The sequence below is a fragment of the Lithobates pipiens genome, unplaced genomic scaffold (genome assembly GCF_037356315.1).
Source record: "Lithobates pipiens isolate NorthernLeopardFrog02 unplaced genomic scaffold, aLitPip1_a1.2 Scaffold_13, whole genome shotgun sequence".
NCBI lineage: Eukaryota > Metazoa > Chordata > Amphibia > Anura > Ranidae > Lithobates > Lithobates pipiens.
In genome coordinates, this window is record NW_027507718.1 from 64,743,684 (window position 1) to 64,765,551 (window position 21,868).

Consider the following 21,868-nt stretch of genomic DNA (forward strand, 5'->3'; position numbering starts at 1 on the left):
TCTATTTCTGGCTTGCCAAAATGTCTGCACACCAGGAAGAAGATTTCTTTGCTCAATCCCCATTCCCCCTGAAGGATGGGCTGTCTGCTTAGGAAATCTGCCTGCAGATTGAGTGAGCCCTTTATATGAACCGCTGACAGTGAAAGAACCCTCTTTTCTGCTTTCACAAGGATCTGTTGTGCTAACCGTCTTAACTTGACCGACCTTGTCCCCCCTTGGTGGTTTAAGTATGCCACCGTGACCAGGTTGTCTGAGAGGACCTGAACCTCCCTGTCCTGTAGTTCCTCTCGGAAATAGTCTAGGGCTTTGCCTACTGCCAGGAGTTCCCTGAAATTGGAAGATTCCCTGGCTTGGCCGTGGCTCCAGGACCCCTGGGTATATCGGACTCCCAGATGAGCCCCCCAACCCCAAGCGCTGGCGTCCGTGGTTAAGACCAAAGGGTCTACCTGAGACCAGTGGCGACCCTTCAACAGATTCTGTGGGTCGAGCCACCACCGTTGAGAACGAGATACCTCCTCTGTGATGGGTATTCTGTTCTCTAATGTTTCTCTTTTTCCTCCCCATGAGGCAAGAAGGAAAGACTGAAGCTCCCGAGAATGGAGTTGTGCCCAGGTTACTGCCGGGATGCAGGCTGTCATGAGACCCAGCAGTCTCATTATATATCTCAGAGAGGCTTCTCCTCTTTCGAGAAGGGTGACAACCGCATTCTGGCCTTCGTTACCTTCTCTGTTGGTAAAAATACCTTCTGTGCCTGCGAGTCTAACAGGTAACCTAGGTATAGTTTTAGCTGAGATGGAGTCAGTGAGGACTTCTCCCGACTGACCATCCAGCCCAAGGTTTCCAGAGTTTCTAACACGATGTCTCTGTCTAACTGCTTGCCTCTGATCCACACTGTAGATCAGCAAGTCGTCCAAATAGGGTATTAACCCTATCCCTTGCAGATGTAGATATGCTACTACTTCGGCCATCACCTTTGTGAATATCCTTGGACTTGCCGCCAGTCCAAAGGGAAGAGCCCTGAACTGCCAGTGTTGTACCTCCTGCTGTATGCAAACTGCGAAGCGTAGGTACTTCTGGTGTTCGGGAGCAATGGGTACATGTAGATAGGCGTCTTTTAGGTCCAGGGTGACCATAAAAACTCCTCTCTGAAGATGTCTTCTTATTGAGTAAATACTCTCCATCTTGAATTTCTTGTGAAGTAAGTAACGGTTGAGTCTTCTCAAATTTATTATCAACCGAAACCTGCCTGAGGGTTTTGGGACCACAAATACGTGTGAGTAAAAACCCTGGGCTAGCTGACTGGTTGGTACTGGAGCAATCACCCCTTGCTCTGCTAGTTCCTTTAAATTTTTCAGTAACCCTTTGGCCTTGGTTGGGTCCCTGGGAGGAAAAGTAACCAGAAACTCCTGTGGGGGAAGACTCTGAAATTCTAGTCTGTACCCCACCTCTCAGAGTCTTAAAATATATGGACTCTGCGTAATCCTTTCCCATTGGGGAAGGAAGTCGCTGAGTCTTGCGCCTACCTTTACGGTGGCGTCATTTGCCTTCTTTCTGGGAGGCTCCGGAACTGGAGAAAAGAATTGCACTTTTTTCTTTTCCTTTTCCCAAGTTCCACTTCTTCCTCTGTTCAGCTTTGCCCTTATGATGGGTCTTTGAGTAGGGGCCTCGAAAAAATTTCTTACCCCTTTCCCTCTTGGGCCTCACCGGGAACTTCTTACCCCTCTCAGTAGATCGGGACAACACCTGATCTAAGCCTGAGCCAAAGAGCAGGGAACCCTCAAAGGGAATGCCGCATAGGCGAGATTTGGAAGTAAAGTCTCCATCCCAGGTCTTTACCCATAGGGCCCTCCTGGCAGAGTTCAAAAGTGCTGCTGCCTTAGCTGTGGTCCTAACAGTCTCCACTGCTGCATCTGCCACATATGCAACCGCTCGACTGATTACCTCCAGCGAGTCTACGATTCCTTTAGTCTCCCTACTGTGGGAAACGTGATCCATTAACTTGCCGAGCCAGGTGTCTGCATTCCTGGCTACACAGGCGGAAGCTAGAGCCGGTGCCATTGCTGCCGCATTCGCCTCCCAGGCTCTTTTGAGTAAAGTTTCCGACTTTCTATCCATCTGATCCTGGATATTTCCAGCATCTTCAAAGGATAAATCTGATCTCTTAGAAACCTGCGCTAAGGATGCATCCAAGCGAGGCGTTTTAAAAAATTTCTCCCCCTCCACATCTTTAAAGGGGCACCTTCTTTTCCAAGCTTTCAATTTGAGAAGCTTGCGTTCAGGTTCTTTCCATTCTCTGAGGATTATCTCTTTCAGAGACTGGTGGATGGGAAAGGTTCTAGCCTGCAACCTTCCTAGACCTCTATATACTCTGTCCTGCGCTGAGACTTGAGCAGAGGGAACCTGGATGTCTTCTGAGGCGTAAATGGCTTCTAATAAGCCTTCCATGTCCTCACTCGAGAACAAAAGTCCCCCAAGTTTAGCCTCCCCCTGGCTATCTTGGTCTGAATCTTCCTCCCCAGAGCTAAAATCTGGGACCTGACCTTCCTCCACCTCCGACAAAAGGGAGACTTGGCCCTGGGAACTTTCCGCATAAGATGTGGAAAAATTTTCTTGGAGCTGAGGGGTCTCTCTCTCTGACGGTCCCTCCTCCAAACCCTTCACTAAGGTAGATTGAAAGGACTGAAGGGTAGCCAACATTTCTGCTTGTAAGGCCCTACATTCCTTCACGACCTGGGCGGTTTCCTTGCCTGCGAGCTTAATGATACATCTATCGCAGAAAGGCTTAGTGTGGTCTTGTGATAACTTAGAATTACAATACCCACAACGTCTGGACTTTGCAGTAGCCTTTCCCTTAGACCTAGCAGCTGACCCCTGGGCAGAGCTTTCAGTCCCTGGGAATAGTCAAAAAACAAATAGACGATTAGCTACACATGTCCTAAAGGGGCACAGGCAGTCTACCCTAGAGTACCCTGCCCCTGAACACAGCTGGATTACTCACCCCCTGTGGCGACCTCCACGGCTGTCTGCTCAGACGCACCCTCCACTTCCATAGCGATTTACTGCCCTGCAGGATCGCTGGACCAAGGTACTATCTTGAGCGTCCCCTTGTAGATGCTGCCACACAAAAGCGCTTCCAGAAGAAAAAACAGGGTGCTTCACACACACCGGTTTGTTTAAAAAACGCGCCGATCGGCACCATCTTTAGGAGGTCCGAACGTCCGGAAATGACGTACGGCCTCTTCCGGTGCGCCCTGAGGCTGGAATGCACCTATGCGCCGGAACTCGATACCCGGAAGTGATGTCACTTAACTTCCGGACATGCGCCGTGGTGCTGGAACGCACGCCATCCGCGTTCAGCATCGGAAAAAGCAGCTCACCTTAATCCACCAACGAACCCTGTTCAAGGTAGGAAGGCAAAAGGGGATTAGTACTACAGGGACAACTCCCCTGTCCCTGAGACTATAGCAAGGCTCTGAAAGAGGCCTAAAGTGAGGGCTATCACCCCCAAGTGTTCCCTGGGGGTTATAAGGGAGCACCACAGACCCTGTCTGTTAAGTCCCATGAAAATACACCTCACAAGGAGAAAAAACGGGGTCCCCGACCCCCAATCACAAAAGTAAAAAGAAACTTGGTTTCGCTGCCATCCTGTGGGAAACACAATCAAGAACTGAGGGTCTGAGGGAGGGGTGGGGACTTTTAAACTTGTTGTTGATTGTGTTTCCTGTCAGGTGGACCAGTCATCTCAGGTGTGCCGTCCTGGAAGATGACTGGAGAAATTATGTTTTTCTTTTTTCACAAAATTGGGTCAAGTTAGATGTGTAACCAACAGGTTATTTCTCACACAGCATATGCATACTTGCAACTACACACAAAAATGACCAGTTACACTTACCGGTAACGTCTTTTCTAGGAAATCTTCCAGGACGGCACACCTGAGATGACTGGTCCACCTGACAGGAAACACAATCAACAACAAATTTAAAAGTCCCCACCCTTTCCTCAGACCTTCAGTTATGGTAAAGAAAATCCCACACCAGTGTCAGAGGGAACATTCTGTGAAGAATTAATATACCACATCAATAAAACAAGGGTAGGGAGTAGGCCTGCCGTCCTGGAAGATTTCCTAGAAAAGACGTTACCGGTAAGTGTAACTGGTCATTTTCTCCAGTCATCTTCCAGGACGGCACACCTGAGAGGATAAGCAAGAAGTTCAGGCCTACCTTTAGGGCGGGACAACCGCTTGTAGGACCTTCCTGCCAAATGCCAAATCCTGAGGGGACAACAGCTCCACTCTGTAGTGCCTCAGAAATGTTCTATGGCTCGTCCATGTTGCTGCTTTGCAGATCTGGTCGATTGAGGCGCCTGCCCTCTCTGCCCAGGAGGTCGCTAGGGATCTGGCTGAATGCGCCTTAAGGCGGGTTGGTACTGGTTTACCTGCCTGTCTATAAGCGATGGATATGGCTTGTCTAACCCATCTAGCTATCGTAGACTTAGATGCTTGAAGACCCTTTTTCTTCCCTGAAAAAGTGACCAATAAATGACTGGATCTCCTAAAGTCTTTCACCCTTTCTAAATAGACTAGGAGACAACGCCTGACATCTAAGAAATGAAATCTTTCCTCTTCCTTATTCTTAGGATTCTGGCAAAAGGACGGGAGAATAATCTCCTGTGTTCTGTGAAATAATGAAGCTACCTTTGGCAAATAAAGAGGATCCTGAGTGAGGATTACCCTATCCTCTAGGATGCGCAAAAACGGCTCTTTAATTGACAGAGCCTGTATATCACTCACCCTCCTGGCCGTAGTGATAGTCAGGAGGAAGGCCAACTTAAACGACAAAAGTCTAACCGAAATTTGAGCCACCGGCTCAAAAGGCCCCCTTGTTAGGGCATCTAATACCAGGGACAGATCCCATGGAGGGCAACTGACCGACCTAACTGGAACTACTCTTTCCCTGGCTGACAAAAATCTTTTTATTAGCGGCTCCTGTCCTAGCTTCCTATCAAAAAACACGGACAGGGCTGCCACCTGGACTTTTAGGGTGCTAACTGCCAAACCCTGGTCCACCCCCTCCTGAAGAAAGTCTAGGATGGTAGGTATCATCTGGAGAGCCCCCTCCTTAGACTGTAACCAGTGGGAGAAGACTTTCCAGACCTTTGCATAAATTTTTCTGGTGACGCCTTTCCTACTGAGGAGAAGAGTATCTATCACTTTTTCCGAACAGCCCCTGTCTCGGAGTATTTCCCTTTCAATAGCCATGCTGTCAGAGAGAGACGACCCGGGTCGGGGTGAAAGATTGGACCCTGACTGAGTAGGTCTCGTTGCACTGGCAGACGCAGTGGGGGAGCCATCGCGAGACTCTGAATGGTGGGAAACCAAACTCTCTTGGGCCACCAGGGTGCTATCAGTATCAGGTCTGACCTTGAGTAGGCTAATTTCTGTAGGACTCTGGGAAGGAGCACCAATGGGGGAAAGGCATAAGCCAGCCTGAAATCCCACACTTGTATAAGAGCGTCTATCCCTTCTGCTTCTTGAGCCTTGTAAAGGGAGAAAAACCTGAGAACCTTCGCATTCTCCCGGGAAGCGAACAAATCTATTTCTGGCTTGCCAAAATGTCTGCACACCAGGGAGAAGATTTCTTTGCTCAATCCCCATTCCCCTTGAAGGATGGGCTGTCTGCTTAGAAAATCTGCTTGCAGATTGAGTGAGCCCCTTATATGAATCGCTGACAGTGAAAGGACCCTCTTTTCTGCTTTCACAAGGATCTGTTGTGCTAATCGTCTTAGTTTGTCCGACCTTGTCCCCCCTTGGTGGTTTAAGTATGCCACCGTAACCAGGTTGTCCGAGAGGACCTGAACCTCCTTGTCCTGCAGTTCCTCTCGGAAATAGTCTAGGGCTTTGCCTACTGCCAGAAGCTCCCTGAAATTGGAAGACTCCCTGGCTTGGCTGTGGTTCCAGGACCCTTGGGTATATCGGTCTCCCAGATGAGCCCCCCAACCCCAAGCGCTGGCGTCCGTGGTTAAGACAAAAGGGTTTACCTGAGACCAGGGGCGACCATTCAACAAATTCTGTGGGTCGAGCCACCACCGCAGAGAACGAGATACCTCCTCTGTGATGGGTACTCTGTTCTCTAATGTTCCTCTTTTTCCTCCCCATGAGGCAAGCAGAAAAGCCTGAAGCTCCCGAGAATGGAGTTGTGCCCAGGTTACTGCCGGAATGCAGGCCGTCATGAGACCCAGCAGTCTCATTATACATCTCAGAGAGGCTTCTCCTCTTTCGAGAAGGGTGACAACCGCATTCTGGACCTTCGTTACCTTTTCTGTTGGTAAGAATACCTTCTGTGCCTGCGAGTCTAACAGGTAGCCTAGGTATAGTTTGGACTGAGATAGTCAGTGAGGACTTCTCCCGACTGACCATCCAGCCCAAGGTCTCCAGAGTTTCTAACACGATGTCTCTGTCTATTACTGCTTGCCTCTGATCCACACTGTAGATCAGCAAGTCGTCCAGATAGGGTATTAACCCTATCCCCTGCAGGTGTAGGTATGCTACTACTTCAGCTAACACCTTCGTGAATATCCTTGGACTTGCCGCCAGCCCAAAGGGAAGAGCCCTGAACTGCCAGTGTTGTATCCTCTGCTGTATGCAAACTGCGAAGCGTAGGTACTTCTGGTGTTCGGGAGCAATGGGTACGTGTAGATAAGCGTCTTTTAGGTCCAGGGTGACCATAAAGACTCCTCTCTGCAGATGTTTTCTTACTGAGTAAATACTCTCCATCCTGAACTTTTTGTGAAGCAGGTAACGGTTGAGTCTCTTCAAATTTATTATCAACCGAAATTTTCCTGAGGGTTTTGGAACCACAAATACGTGTGAGTAAAAACCCTGGGTAAGCTGATTGGTTGGTACTGGAGTAATAACCCCTTGCTCTGCTAGCTCCTTTAGATTTTTCAGTAACCCTTCTGCCTTGGTTGGGTCCCTGGGAGGAAAAGTAACCAGAAATTCCTGTGGGGGATGAGTCTGAAATTCCAGTCTGTACCCCACTTCTAAAAGGTTTAAAATGTATGGACTCTGCGTAATCCTTTCCCACTGGGGAAGGAAATCGCTGAGTCTTGCGCCTACCTTTACAGTGGCGTCATTTGCCTTCTTTCTGAGAGGCTCCAGAGCTGGAGAAAAGAATTGCACTTTTTTTCTTTTCCTTTTCCCAAGTTCCACTTCCTCCTTTGTTCAGCTTTCCCCTTATGATGGGTCTTTGAATAGGGGCCTCGAAAAAATTTCTTACCCCTTTCCTTCTTGGGCCTTACAGGAAATTTCTTGCCCTTCTCCGTAGATCGGGACAAAACCTGATCTAGGCCTGAACCAAACAGCAAGGAACCTTCAAAGGGGATGCCGCATAGGCGAGACTTGGAAGTAAAATCCCCATCCCAGGTCTTGACCCATAGAGCCCTCCTGGCAGAGTTCAAAAGTGCTGCTGCTTTAGCTGTGGTCCTAACAGTCTCCGCTGCTGCATCTGCCACATATGCTACCGCTCGACTGATTACCTCCAGCGAGTCTACGATCTCTTTCGCCTCCCTACTGCGGGAAACATGATCCATTAATTTGCCAAGCCAGGTGTCAGCATTTCTGGCTACACAGGCGGAAGCTAGGGCAGGCGCCATTGCCGCCGCATTCGCCTCCCAGGCTCTTTTGAGTAAAGTTTCCGACTTTCTATCCATCTGATCCTGGATATTTCCAGAATCTTCAAAGGATAAATCGGACCTCTTAGATACCTGCGCTAAGGCTGCATCCAAGCGAGGAGCTTTAAAAAAAATTTCCTCCTCCTCATCTTTAAAGGGACACCTCCTTTTCCAAGCTTTCAGTTTGAGAAGCTTGCGTTCAGGTTCCTTCCATTCTCTGAGGATTATCTCCTTCAGAGACTGGTGGATGGGAAAGGTTCTGGACTGTAACCTTCCTAAACCTCTATATACTCTATCCTGTGCTGAGACTTGAGCAGAGGGAACCTGAATATCTTCTGAGGTGTAAATGGCTTTTAATAAACCTTCCATGTCCTCACTCGAGAACAAAAATCCCCCAAGCTTAGCCTCCCCCTGGCTATCTTGGTCTGAATCTTCCTCTCCAGAACTACAATCTGGGACCTGGCCTTCCTCCACCTCAGATAATAGGGAGACTTGGCCCTGGGAACTTTCCGCATAAGATGTGGAAAAGTTTTCCTGTAACTGAGGAGACTCTCTCTCTGACGGTACTTCCTCCAAACCCTTTACAAGGGTGGACTGAAAAGACTGAAGGGTAGCCAACATTTCTGCTTGTAAGGCCCTACATTCTTTCACGACCTGAGCGGTCTCCTTGCCTGCGAGCTTGATGATACATCGATCGCAGAAAGGTTTGGTGTGGTCTTGTGCTAACTTAGAGTTACAGTAACCACAACGCCTGGACTTTGAAGTAGCCTTTCCCTTAGACCTAGCAGCTGACCCCTGGGCAGAGCTTTCGGTCCCTGGGAATAGTCAAAAAATAGACAATTTAGCTACATAAGTCCTAAAAGGGGCACAGGAGCTCTTCCCCAGAGAAACCTGCCCCTAAATAAAGTTGGATCACTCACCCCCAGTGGTGACCTCAACGACTGTCTGCTCAGACGGACCTTCCTCTTCCATGGCGATTAGCTGCCCTGCAGGATCGCTGGATCAGGTCTCGAGCGTCCCCCTTGTTGTCTTTTTTCAAGTGCTGCCTCCGGGAAAGCGTCTTGTCGGGCGAGGAGACTGGGTGTATCACAGCACACCCGTTCTGTTTTAAAAACTCGCCGATCGGCGCCATCTTTAAGGAGGTCCGTCGTCCGGGAAATGACGAACGGCCTCTTCCGGTCCTGCGCACTGAGGCTGGAACGCACGCCGGTGTGTCCAGCCGTCCCACTTCCGGAACTCGATACCCGGAAGTGACGCCCTTGAACTTCCGGACATGCGCTGTGGCGTTGGAACGCACGCCACTCGCGTTCCGCATAGGGAAAAGCAGCAACTCTCCACTCCTACAAATGTGCAGGTAAGAGAAAAACGAGACAACAGGGGAATAGCGCTACTGGGACAACTCCCCTGTCCCACGAGGCTCTTACAAGGCTCCCTAAGGAGACCTTGAGTGAGGAATACCCCCCCCAAGATTTCTCCTGGGGGTATACAAGGGAGCACCACAGACCCTGTCTGTTTAAGTCCCAGAAAAAAACCTCACGGAAAACACAGGGGGCCCAGACCCCATAAGAAAAAGTTTTAGAAAGAAACTTGGTTTCGCTGCCATCCTGTGGGAAACACAATCAAGAACTGAAGGTCTGAGGAAAGGGTGGGGACTTTTAAATTTGTTGTTGATTGTGTTTCCTGTCAGGTGGACCAGTCATCTCAGGTGTGCCGTCCTGGAAGATGACTGGAGAAAAATACATTTTGCTACTCCTGAGTATGGCGATACCACATATGCGAGACTCTTACACAGCCTGATGGAGGAGCACTGTTATAGCCTGGGCGGTAAGTGGTTAATCTCCATAGCCGGCGCTTTAAAAAATTTTTTTTTTTTTTTTTTTTTTACAGGTTGCCAGTGTAGTGTAGCGAGGAAGTCTTGGGCTACAATTGTTGCTTTCGTGCGAACGTTCGCGGCAATACCTCACGCATGGTTTGAACACTGTTTACAAATGTGCGCGTAACGTATTTGTTAGTTTGTGTGCAAGCGCTTTAATTTTTTATTTTACTTTCCTTTTAAATTTTTTTTTTGGAATCACTTTTATTCCTATTACAAGAGATGTAAACATCCCTTGTAATAGGAATAGGGCATGACAGGTCCTCTTTAGGGAGAGATGTGGGGGTCGCCTCTAGGCTGGAAAGACTAAAAAAAAAAAATAGAAAAGCGACCTTGGCTTTCCAGCCATGTACATGCCAGTGTTTAAATCTGACAAAATGTCACGCCCAGGCCTCCAAAGGTCATGAAGACTGCCAGGGACCATTTGGCACCCGGTATTCTCTATGTTAACTTCTGCTGCCAGCGGATTCCTTCAATGGCACAACGATCACACAGGCAAGCTGGAAGAATCACCAGAGGATGGAGGGAGGGGACTGAACAATCGCTATGGATTGTTTTATGGTACAGGGATGCTGAAGACTACCAAAAATTCTGGGGTGCAATGTAGGGCCCAGTGTAGAGGTCGACCGATATATCTGCTATTTGGCATTTTTTAATGAATCGGCATCGGCCGATTGTGCTCATAAAAAAGGCCGATTATAACTTTAGCGCGACTTGAAAAGGACTTCTGTAATAGAACTCAATGCAAGTTGCCTGATGTGTTCAGTGGAGCGACTTCTCCTTTCTGGGCAGTCTGCCAAGAAAAGATCAAATAGATACAATGTTTATACTTATGAATGAACTGAACTGTGTGTGTGTAGATCTCAGTTTAACCATTTAAAGCAGGGGTGCCCAACCTTTTGAAGAGGGCCACTTAAGCAACGTAGTAACTGGTCAAGGGCCACAATGAGCAGAGCAGGCGTTTGACAGGTCCGTGATCACTCTACATATGCAGAATGGACACGGTCTGCTCTACTCTTTGGGCCCTCCGATCCGATTAGACAGATGGGGACAGATCCCCTTCTGTTTTTCTTTTTTTAGTGGATCGGATTGGAGGTAGGCGGGTGTAAATGAATACAAGTTAATTTACATCTGCCACTCCATAGAGGTGAATGGAGGGTCCGATTGGATCGGACTGATCAAGGCTGCTTTCACGTTGATTTGTTGCGGTTTACCAGCACAGCGGGTGCAGTGTAGTGCAACTGTAACTTTCCTGTGGGTTAGCTGCACTTTATATCCTGCAGGTATGGTGTACTTTCTGAAAGCACACCAAACCTGCAGGTAATAACAGAAGTGTATGGCTTGGTGCAGGTCACCTGCAGGCGCACTGTGCTGCACCTGTGGATCAGTTTGAAAGCAGCCCAGTAATAACCACTGCAGACAGATATGCCCATAAATACACAAATTTTAGTAATAAACTTGCCTTTAATAACAGTCTTTCATTCAGGCATCGCTGGCTGTTGCTGTCCCAGGTGGATGCATTTGGTCACTCCATCACTCCACTTCTGACAGGAGCCAGCTCTATACAGGAAGCTTTGGCTTATGCGGCTCTGCAGCTGCTTGCTTACTCTACCGCCAGCTTCATTCAAAACACTGATGCTCTGGAATGGTGGGTTGACAAGCCGCAATCTGGACTTGCCAACCCGCCATCCCAGAACATGTCGCGGGCCACATCAGAGGGCTCCACAGGCCATATGTGGCCCCCGGGCCATTGGTTGGGCACCCTGATTTAAAGACTAAATCTTTTCTGACACTTGTTGCTTACAAGTAAAAATCTTGTATTTTCTGCTAGAAAATCACTTAGAACCCCCAAAAATTATATATATATTTTTTAGCAGAGACTCTAGGGAATAAAATAGCGGTTGCTGCAATATTTTATGTCACACGGTATTTGCGCAATTTTTTGGGGAAAAATACACAAATGATTTAAAAAAAGAACTAAAAACAGTAAAGTTAGCCCATTTTTTCATCCAAAAGTTTTGATTACCTGTTTTTGTGTATTTAATATATAGTTTGTTTTTTAATCTAAATTATACATACAAGTGAACTGATTGGACGTTTGTTTTGTTTAATGTTTAAATGCAAGAAGTTTTCTGTATCTTGGAGCAGGCAGGCGTTGCCGGTAAAATGCTGCTAGTTTTAGCGGCGCTATTCGGCTGCTAGCGGGGCACTTATAACCCAGCTAGCAGCCGAGGAAGGGGTTAAATATGCGCGTGAAGCGCCACTGTCAAATCGCATTGCAGGTGCTTCAGCAGTGGTGCCCATTCATTTCAATGGTATACACCACTCCAAAGATGCTGCTTGCAGGACTTTAACGTCCTGCCAGCGCATCGCCTCAGTGTGAAAGCACTTGGGCTTTCACACAGACTGCAGGGGAGCGCCATTTTTAGCCTCAAAGCGCCTGAAAAATGCCCCAGTGTGAAAAGTGTCTGTTAGATTTCATGAGATGAGGGGGGGGAATTGGCCTAACATATCGGCCAAAAAATAAAAATAAAAAAAAAGCACACAGCTTTCTTTTGGTGGTATTTGATCACCTCTGGGGTTTTTATTTTTTGCGCTATAAATGAAAAAAGACTGAAAATGTTGAAAAAAAAAACGCATTTTTCTTTGTTTCTGTGGTAAAATTATGCAAATTATTAATTTTTCTTCATAAATTTTGGCCACAATTTATACTGCTACATATCTTTGGTAAAAATAACCCAAATTAGTGGACATTATTTGGTCTTTGTGAAAGTTAGAGAGTCTAAAAGCTGTGGTGCAAATCATAAAAAAATGATCACATCTGATGTACTGGTGGCCGATCTCATTTCTTGCGACCCGAACAAGCCAGGAAAGTACAAATACCCCCCAAATTACCCCTTTTTGAAAAGTAGACATTCCAAGGTATTTAGTAAGAGGCATGGTGAGGTTTTTGGTGTCATTTTTTCTCACAATTCTTTGCAAAATGAAGATTTTTTTGTTTTTGATTTGTTTTCCCACAAAATTGTCATTGTAATAGGTTATTTCTCTCACATGGCATGGGTATACCACAAATAATTCCCCAAAATACATTCTGCTACTCCTGAGTATTATACCACATGTGTGGGACTTTTTCACAGCCTGGACACTTAGAGAGACCCAACATGCAGGGAGCACCATCACATGTTCTAGGAGCATAAATTACACATCTAACTTGTTGGCTACCTATTACACTTTTGAAGGCCCTGGAGCACCAGGACAATGAAACGTGGCACTGGCGACAGGTGGGAATGTCTGTGTGAGTGTTCTCACTGACGCTGCAGCACGGAAGCTCTCCCCTCCTCACACGCTGTCTGTGTGAGGAGGGGAGCCGGTGTTCTGCCTAATAGAGTCCGCCTATCAAATGCTGTCCGCTCCGTACTGCGCATGCGCAGTACGCAGCAGAGGAAGCTTCGGAAAAACTCCGAAGCTGAACGGCGCCTGCGCCGTGAGTGGAGGAGGTAGCCCCACTATCCAAGCGGACATAGGGTTGAGAATTTTAGAGGGCCCCTCGCGGGCGAGCTTCGCTCGCCACGCTTCGGGCTCGGCCTCGCTCGGCTCTTTTTTATTCTAACTCTATGTCCACTTGGATAGTGGGGATAGAACCTGGACTCACGGCGCCTGCGCCGTGAGTCCTCGGCAATTTTCGGAATCTGTGTTCCTGTGTACTGCGCATGCGCAGTACGCAGGGGACACCATCTGATGGAGGACACTATTTTACAAGACACCGGCGATGAGAGATGATCTCAAACATGAGATCACCTCTCATTGGACAGGCCGATCGAGTGCTAAATGGCCACTGATTGGCCATTTAGCACGATCTGTGATTGGCCGTGTCCGAGGGACACTGCCAACACAGAACTTCCCCAATGCGCGCCCGCGATGGTGCGCGGAGGGGAAGTAAATAGGACGTCGAGGGACGCCCTCACGGCAGATAGCGTCCACTCTGTAGCAGTCTTTTGGCTATAAAGCGGGCACGAAGTGGTTAAGGCAAAGCACTGGAGAGTACTGGCCTGCCCAGCAATGAGTCCAGATCGAAATCCCACAAAGCACCTATAGAGAGCTCAAAACAGCAGTTAGGAAAGGGAACCCCTCCTATCAGAGACCTGGAGCAGTTGGCTTAAGAGTGGCCCAAAATTCCAAGAGAGGTTTAAGAAACTCATTGATGGTTACAGGAAGTCATTAATTTCAGTCATTTTTTTCCAAGCGATGTGCTACCAAATAATAAATTGAGGGTGCCAAAATTTTGTCCAGTTTATTTTTGGAGTTGTGTGGAATCTGAGCTTCGGGTGGTTTCCACACTTGTGTCATACAAATACAAACATACATGAGAATGCCTAAACATTTGTAACTGCAACAATTGTCTAGCCGAAGAGGTGCATTATCTGACAGAAATGCAGGGGTGCCAATCTTTTTGGCCATGACCGTGAGGGTTTAAAACCTTTTTTGTGTGTTTTTCTCAGTTTCAAACTGTAATTTATTTAAAAGTTGTACAAGTTAAGGGATACAATGTATTTCGTACACATTGACAAAGTGTGTGAAGATCAGAATCTTACATCCCTTATAAGAATGAGATATTACAAAGACAAACATATAAAAGGAAGTGGTCATTAAAGAGGAACTGCAGTCTGCTTACATAATTTGTAATAAAAACATCTTTGCTATTCTGAAGGTTCCCTCCAACCACTGCATATTTCAAATGTAAATATTGTTTCTGTACTTGCCAAATATGCTGCAGAAATCTCCCTCCACTGAATCTGGCTGCAACCATTTTAACTGTGGGCAGCTGGAACTGCTGCCTGTTCACTTCCTGGATTTACACACAGAGGCACACCCCCAGCTCTGCAGCTCTCATTGGCCCTGTTATGACATCCCCCCTCCCTGGCAAACTCAAGAGAGCTGTGCATGTCATAAGTCTAGGCTTTTGACCAGGAACAGGAAGTGGGCTGTACAAGTCATTTACTGGCAGAAAAAAGTTTTACTATCCAAAGTTAAAACAAGGGCGTAATATTTAATAGATGGAAAGATAAAAAAAAGTCTCAAGTTCCGCTTTAACCACTTCCCACCCAGCCTATAGCAGAATGATGGCTGGGCAGTGGTTCTGTTATCCTAACTGGACGTCATACAATATCTTTCATGCCATCTATCCCAGCTTTTGTTAAATGTGGATGGGCAACCCCTATGGATGTACCGGAATTTCTTATATGGCAAATCGTTCATTTCTAATATCCAGGTACGAACCACTTGCCAACTAGCTGCCATTATACGGCAGCAAGTTGGCTTGTTCCCGCTAATCGCCAGTGTGTGTGTGCCCACTGCACAGCGGGGGAGCCAATGTGCGTGGCCCGTGGCCACGAAGTCCGCCAGCCACCCGTGATTGCTCCACAGATCCCCGTTTTGACAGGGGAGTTCAGAATGATTGTCTGTTCCTAGCGATTAGGAACCACAATCTCTGTACTCCCAGTCTCCTCCTCCCCCCCAAGTTACAAACACCTCCCAGGGTGTTAACACATTTAACTCCTTGATCACCCTTTGTGTTAACCCCTTCCCTGCCAGTGGCATTTATACAGTAATTAGTGCATTTGTATAGCACCGATCGCTGTATAGAGGTCAATGGGCCCAAAAAAGTGTCAAAAGTGTCCGATCGGTCCGCCTCAATACCAAAAAATAAATTAAAAAAAATCACTGATCACTGCCATTACTAGTTAAAAAAAATAAAAATGCCATAAATCGATTCCCTATTTTGTAGACTTTTGCGCAAACCAATATATGCTTATTGCGATTTTTACCAAAAATATGAAGAATAAATATTAGCCTAAACTGATGAAGAATTTATTTTTGGGATACTATAGCAAAAAGTAAACCTTTTCAAAATTTCGGGCTTTGTTTATAGCGCAAAACAAAAAAGCGCAGAGGTAATCAAATACCACCAAAAGAAAGCTCTATTTGTGGGGAAAGAAAGGACATCAATTTTGTTCAGGTACAGTGTCGCATGACTGCGCAATTGTCAGTTAAAGTGACGCAGTGCCGTATCACAAAAAATGGCCTGATCATTAAGGGGCCAAATCTTACAGTCCTTAAGTGGTTAAATTCGGGTGGTGCATTCCTCGTACATTGGCAATAATTTTCCCAACAGAAAATAGGGTTTCATGCAAAAAGATCTTAGTAAATTTGTCTATTTCTGGTTCAAGAAATATTCCCAGTTTAGGGTGAAATGTTAGGGGGGAACTAATAGTGTAGAAATTGGACGACTTGTGTCCAGAATCCTTTGACATTTCCAAAATAAGGCCTTTTTCACACAGGGGCGGTGCGGGCATCGGGAAGCAAAGCGCCGCTATTTTTAGCGGCACTTTTCCGTCGTGAATACACCGCTTCAAAGATGCGGCCAGCAGGACTTTTTTCACCGTCCTGCCAGGGCACCGCTCCAGTGTGAAAGCCGGGAAAGGGGCTTGTTTTTTCAGGCGCTACACAGGTGCTATTTTTAGCACTGTAGCGCCTGAAAACCACCTCGTGTGAAAGGGGCCTTAGTGGTACCACCCAACACATGACTAGGGAGTGGGGCCAAGTCCTGCTGTCTGTCAACAAAAGCAGACAGGAAGGCTCAGAAGCAAGCCTTCACGCACACTCCCATAGAAAGCAGCTTTCTATGAGGGCATTTGCCAGAGAAGCCAGAAGCACTAGCGGGGGACCCCAGAAGAAGTGATTTGGGGCCACACTGTGCAAGTCCATTGCACACAGTAGGAAAGCATTAACCCGTTTCCCATTTTTAAATAAAAACATTTAACCACTTGCCTACCAGGCCAATTCTGACATTTTTCTCCTACAGGTAATCTTTTTTTACATTTCTTTTTGATCACTTTTTTCCTACTATTACAAGGAATGTAAACATCACTTTGTAATAGGAATAAGCATGACAGGTCCTCTTTACAATGAGATATGGGGTCAATAAGTCGCCAGATCTCACCTCTAAGCTGGGAAGCCTGAAGAAAAAAAAAAAGAAGGGATCTCCCCTGACTAGCCAAGGCGGCATTTTTCAAAAGCAGAGGCCAGGTGCGACGTCCTAACATTGCGCCTGGCCTCCAAACGATCAGACTCCGGGCACCATCTAGCCCACCGAAAATTTCTATGGTGAACATCCAGAGCCGGTCGGTTCCTTCCCTTGGTTCGCCAATGGCAGGGGTGAGCCGGGAGGAATCAGAGCGGTGTCCCCTCCCGCTGCCTATAAGAACGAACAAGTGGCTGAAAGACCACTATGATTGCTTTTATGGTGAAGGGAATCGCTGGCTGAAAAAGATGATATCTGACTGATGCCTGTAGCTGCAGGCATCATTCAGATATTACTGCTCAAACCTGACAAAGGTACATGACGTTGGGTGGGCGGGAAGCGATTAAAGTGGTTGTAAACTTAGTTACACCACTTGTACCTACAGGTAAGCCTATAAGGCTTACCTGTAGGTACTGTAAATATCTCCTAAACCTACATGGTTTAAGAAATATTTACCATATACGCCTGCACCATCATAAGCACATGCGCTGTGTAGAAATGCATCGCATACAAGTTCATTCTGAAATAGTTCTCTTAGAACCAAACTTTTACAGCAGTCCCCGTACACCGATGCGAGTGGCGACATGTCTCCCAGAGTTATTTCAGTGTTCGAGGGCTCCAGCGCTGTGATTGGCCGGAGCCGCGATGACGTCACTGGACAGGTGCTGCCAGTCAAGGCCAAGGCCCTTTAGAAACGGCGTGATCAAGCCGTTTCTTCAGTGCGCAGACGTATGCAGGTTTAGAGGATATTTACAGTACCTACAGGTAAGCCTTATTATAGGTTTACCTGTAGGTACAAGTGGTGTAACAGGGTTTACAACTACTTTAAGGGCCAATTCAAACTGGCCCTCAACCCAATTGCAGAACAGCCTGAATGATTCAGCGCTCCAGCCAGCTAGGGGGCCAAGGTGGTGCACAATTGAGCGCACCATACCATTAGAGTTGCCACCTCATCCCTTTAAACCCGAACACATTAAAGTGGAGGTCCGCCAAAAAGAAAGAAAAATATTAAAAGCCAGCAGCTACAACTATTGCAGCTGCTGACTTTTAATATATGGACACTTACCTGTCAAAGGGGCCCACGATGTCGGCAGCCAAAGCCGATTTGTCCATCGGCTCTCGGCTGCTGCCGAATCGGCTTCACTTCCTGGTTACTTACTGCGCATGTCGCGCTGTGTATCCTCACTGGTCCCTGCTGTGTTCTGGGACCTGTGTATCTCCCATACTACAGCAGGGAAGGACAGAGTAGGCGCCCGAAGTGGCATAGGTTAGTGGTCATCAACCCTGTCCTCAGGGCCCACTAACAGGCCAGGTTTTATATTACCCTTGGGGAGATGCAGACTAGAATACTGCAATCACTGAGCAGCAAAGTTATATCACCTGGGATTTATTTCAATTATCTTAAAAACCTGGCCTGTTAGTGGGCCCTGAGGACAGGGTTGATAACCACTGGCGTAGGTTACCATGAACACCGCCGCTAAAAGTGTGAGAAAATACCTGTATTAGACAGGTATCTGCTCCCTCCTCCCCCCTGAAAGGTGCCAAATGTGACACCGAAGAGGTGGGGTGGGGGGGTGCCAAAAAGTGGAAGTTCCATTTTTGGGTGGAACCCCACTTTAATTACACAGGTTCTGTGGCTAATTGAATGCAGGTAAAGCACTGAGCTTAATTACCACCTTAATCAGCCACAGAACACGTGTAATTAAAGTGGAGTTCCAGGCTTATTGAAAGTCAGCGGCTACAAAAAGTGTAGTTGCTGACTTTTCATAAACAGACACTTACATGTTCCACGGTCCAGTGATGCAGCTGAACGGGTGTCGCTCCTCTCCCCCTCCTCTGCGCCAGAACCTCCATTGCCACTCTGGGCACCCAACCGCGACAGCTTTCAGCTTCACGAGTCGCGCTGCGCTCCCTGAGTGGATAGGCGATCTGGGACCTGTTGCGTGTCCCAGATTGCGTAGAGGGAGGGGCTGCCTAAGGCGAAAGGAGGAGTCGCCTTGGCGGTCCCTGGGCGGAAGGAGGAAGTGGGACAGGAAGCCCCCACTCCCCCTCCAAAAAAATTGCATGCCAAATGTTGCATATAAGGGGGCGAGAAGTGGTTAAAGCGGACGTTCCATTTTTGGGTTTCAAGGGATGAGGTGGCAACCCTACACACCTTTGTTTTGTACAATCTTTATTTGAAGTGTACAAAACGAGCACTTCATTCACTGCAATGTCAGGTGGCGCAATGCGCTGTCTTACACTGCAGTGAAATTTAGGCCAATTGCACTGCAATGAGACGCAGATATCTGCATTTTAGCGCAGCACTAGGCCGCATTGCAGCATGAATGAGACACATGGGAGACAATGGTCTCCTGTTGCCGTATATAATGGGAACTGGCCCTAAATTGTAAAAACTTGAGTTGAGAAGCACTTAAGCAAACCTCCCAGCTTTTTCAGATGAGAGCTACTAACAAAGGTGTGTAGGCACAGGACACGCCCCTGCCATGGTAGCCATGCATTAGAAGCTCACGTTGGAGCGAATGACAGCACTTCTTGCCCACCACTGACCCGCCTACAAATGCAGTTCAATGAATTCTCCCTCCCCCTCGTGTATTAGCAGCTCTGACACACAAAGCCATTCTTCTATATTGATAGGCACGTGTATTGTCCCGCGCGCAGCCATGTTAATAAGGGCGGGACCACGAGCCCGCACACAGCATGCCTTCACACCAACTTCTTACATAAAACGCTCCCCTCACACGCCATGCTTTCCCTCCTCCACTCACATGTCTAGGCTGCCAACTCAGCATTCGACGACGGTCAACGGAGAGCCTTCAGCAGCTGGAGACGGTCCACCCAAGCCGGACAATAGCGGCTAGCCGCCAAGCTCTCGCCGACTACAGTATCTGTCAGAGGCCGCTAGCGCGCTGCCGCCGCCCGCGAGGGCATGATATAGCTTCCACGGGTGACGTCACGGAGGCGGAGCCAGGGCGCGTTAACCCCGCAGAGCTCCCGGGAACGTGCCTAGTCACAGGTGGATGGGGATTGCTGCGCGCGTAGCTCCCCTCCATTGCGAACGTTGCTGCCTCCACGGACAGTATTAGTGAAAGCAGGGGCCACCAGTCAGGTGTTTCATTTTCCCTTCAAGCAATGGGTAGCACATTTATTAATTAATGTAAGTAATTCGGGTGACTGGGAATAGCAAAGCTGCCTTAGGCTTGTACAGCGCCAGGCTGGGCTTCCTCTGCCTCTACAGGTGTGCGGACTCATACACTGGACTGAGCCTGGTAAAGTATAGTCATAGGGGGTTATTTACTAAAGGAAAATCCACTTTGCACTACAAGTGCACTTGGAAGTGCAGTCACTGTAGATCCGAGGGGGATATGCAAGGAAAATAAAAAACAGCATTTTAGCTTGCACATGATTGGATGATAAAATCTGCAGAGCTTCCACTCATTTCAGATCTGCAGCTACTTTACGTCCAAGTGCACTTGTAGTGCAAAGTGGATTTGCCTTTCATAAATCAACCCCACTGTCTGGGTCATGGCATACCAAACCATCTCGTACACACAGCATTACAACCAATGCACCTGGCACAGTGTTACAGCCTCATGCAGCATCTTTTACTGACAAAACATCAAATTTACTGTCGGAGCATTTTTTTTTTTTTTACTGACAACCTGAAAAAATTACAGATATCCTGTTAAAAAAACGAAGACAACTGATATTAAAACCGTATAAACAAAATATGGAAACACCAACAATACCCCTAAAAAGTCAATTTGACTGGTTCAGACTTAAACTCAACACAGCATGCCAAATTATCAGCTCCTGATATTTACAAACCGTTGTAAAGAAAGTCACAGATTTTTACAAACTGTAAATTTACTGACGGTTGGCAACCCTGTCCTGACAACTCTTAGCCAATAGAGGCGGCGCCTGTGTTCTTAAAAGGAATGTCCGATACAGTTTCAAGTCTACTCCACGCCCCTCTACATCTATAAAATATCTCTCTCTCTCTCTCTCTCTCTCTCTTATATATATATATATATATATATATCCCTATATCTCTATCTATTTCAGATAGAGAGATATATTTCTATTTCAGATAGTTAGAGAGATATATATATATATATATATATATATACACATACACACACACTTTATTGCCAAAACAATTGGCACACCTGCCTTTACACGCACATGAACTTTAATGGCATCCCAGTCTTAGTCCATAGGGTTCAATATTGAGTTGGCCCACCCTTTGTAGCTCTAGCAGCTTCAACTCTTCTGAGAAGGCTGTCGATAAGGTTTAGGAGTGCGTTTATGGGAATGTTTGACCATTCTTCCAGAAGTGCATTTATGAGGTCAGGCACTGATGTGGACAAGAAGGCCTGGCTCACCGTCTCCACTCTTAATTCATCCCAAAGGTGTTCTGTCAGGTTGAGGTCAGGATTCTGTGTAGGCCAATCAAGTTCCTCCATCCCAACCTCGCTCATCCATGTCTTTATGGACCTTGCTTTGTGCACTGGTCTAAATCATTTGGTGGAGGGGGGATTATGCTGTAGGGTAGTTTTTCAGGAGTTGGGCTTGGCCCCTTAGTTCCAGTGAAGGGAACGCTTAGGGTGCCACCATACCAAGACATTTTGGACAATTCCATGCTCCCAACTTTGTAGGAATAGTTTGGGGGTGGCCCTTTCCTGTTCCAATATGACTACGCACCAGTGCACAAACTAAAGTCCATAAAGAGATGGATGAGTGTGTTTGGGGTGGAGGAACTTGACTGGCCTGCACAGAGTCCTGACTCCAACCCAATAGAACACCTTTGGGATTAATTAGCGCGAGACTGCAAGCCAGGACTTCTAATCCCCATCAGTGCCTGACCTCACAAATGCACTTCTGGAAGAATGGTCAAACAATCCCATAGACACACACCTTAAGCCTTGTGGACAGCCTTCCCAGAATAGTTGAAGCTGTTATAGCTGCAAAGGGTGGGCCAAGTCAATATTAAACCCTACAGACTAAGACCCAATTCACACCTATGCATTTTTAGTGCTTTTTGCAGATTGCATTTAACATGGTTTCCTATGGAACATGTTGTGCAAATCTGCAAAAAGCACAAAAAATGCATAGGTGTGAATCAGGCCTAAGACCGGGATGCCATTAAAGTTCATGTGCATGTAAAGGATGGCGTCCCAATGCTTTTGGTAATATTGTGTGTGTGTATGTATGTCTATATATATATATATATATATAGACATACA

General features: G+C 47.1%; 1 protein-coding gene across 5 annotated transcripts in view; it reads right to left on the bottom strand.

The window, feature by feature from the left end:
* ELAVL2 (ELAV like RNA binding protein 2) overlaps nt 1–21,868 on the bottom strand; it is a 355,320-nt gene that overhangs the window by 328,278 nt on the left and 5,174 nt on the right. The window contains exon 1 of one of the 5 annotated variants that reach the window (XM_077475154.1): nt 19,391–19,528. The exons of the other annotated variants lie outside the window; for them this stretch is intronic. The gene's annotated coding sequence lies outside the window, so the exon portion shown is untranslated. Of the gene's footprint in view, nt 1–19,390; nt 19,529–21,868 lie in introns of those variants that run through there. 5 annotated transcript variants of the gene reach the window in all.